Source organism: Protobothrops mucrosquamatus, unplaced genomic scaffold (genome assembly GCF_001527695.2).
Source record: "Protobothrops mucrosquamatus isolate PMUCROS unplaced genomic scaffold, P.Mucros_1.0 scaffold1332, whole genome shotgun sequence".
Taxonomy (NCBI): domain Eukaryota; kingdom Metazoa; phylum Chordata; class Lepidosauria; order Squamata; family Viperidae; genus Protobothrops; species Protobothrops mucrosquamatus.
Genome location: NW_015387530.1, coordinates 134,838 through 136,051, shown reverse-complemented (window position 1 = coordinate 136,051; position 1,214 = coordinate 134,838). Strand labels below are relative to the sequence as shown.

Sequence of the window (1,214 nt, the reverse complement as noted above, 5' to 3'; positions counted from 1 at the left end):
CTCGGAGAAAAGGTGGCGGAACTCAAACCTGGCCACGCCCTCATCAAACCCTAGGACCGCCCCTTTAGAGAACAGGAATGCAAGTAAAATTTGGGAGGGGCTATTTCCGGTGTGGGAGGGGCTATTTCCGGTGCGGCCGGCCCGGAAAAAGGTGCCGGAACGCCGTTCCGCCGCGTTCCGGCTGAAAAAAAGCCCTGGGCTTAGGGGATAAGTATGTACAGTCAGGAAATAGAGACTCAGGAAGAGCAGTTGGAGGGCTGGTTTTCTGCCAGCTAATCAGTCTTCTGAAACCTGACATGACCTTGATGTCTTGGGAATACATCTCCTAAAATTCCAAGACAGCCTGCTGCTATACTGAAATGAATAAAATAAAACCATACTTTTTAAATGTTGCTTTGTTTCACTTGATGGAGTGAAGAACTATCAGCCAACGAGTTCAGATTGGTTACACTTTACCATCTGAGGTCAGATAGAGCCCAATCCCGCTTGACCTTCCAGAAAACATTGAAAACCTGGTTGTTTCCCCAGGCATGGACTTCATGAAGTTAGCGAAGCCTGGGTGGATTGCTCTTACATTGTGTTATATGATATGTTGTGTTCTGTTACCACTGCTTTGACTCTAATCTTTTTGAAATTCCTTTTTGAGTTATATGTTTTGAATTTCATGTTTTAATGGTTTCATATTGCAGCTTCCATTTAAACTTTGCTCAGAATCACTGCAGCGAGAGGCACAACCATATTGGCATAGCATATCATAGTATCTAGTATAGTGTACAGCAGTGGTGGTGAACCTATGGCACACGTGCCAGAGGCGGCACTCGGAGCCCTCTCTGTGGGCACACGTGCTGTTGCCCCAGCCTCAACTCCCCCCACGACCCCCTACTCACCAGTAGCCCCCCTGGAGGAGAGTCGCCCCCCCGAGTGTGGCCCACACGGAGCTGCATAGCCAAGGACATGGCAGCCAGACAGCGTAGACAAGACTCTGCCCTCACGCCCCATCGTGCACAGTTGATGAGGCCGCCATGGTGCTGCTGGGCTACCTGGGCAATCTGCGGTGGGTCCTGGAGGCGGTGAGTGGCCCTGCGGGCAGGCGGGGTGGGGGCGGAACGGGGAGGGGCAGGGGGTGGAGCAGGGGCGGGGCCAGTTTTTGGGCACTCGGTCTCTAAAAGGTTCACCATCACTGGTGTACAGAGTACTTTTATTTGTTTTAAAAT

At 51.2% G+C, this 1,214-nt stretch overlaps 1 protein-coding gene across 1 annotated transcript in view; it reads left to right on the top strand.

The window, feature by feature from the left end:
- SHB (SH2 domain containing adaptor protein B) overlaps positions 1–1,214 on the top strand; it is a 162,679-nt gene that overhangs the window by 121,086 nt on the left and 40,379 nt on the right. The window lies entirely within an intron of this gene.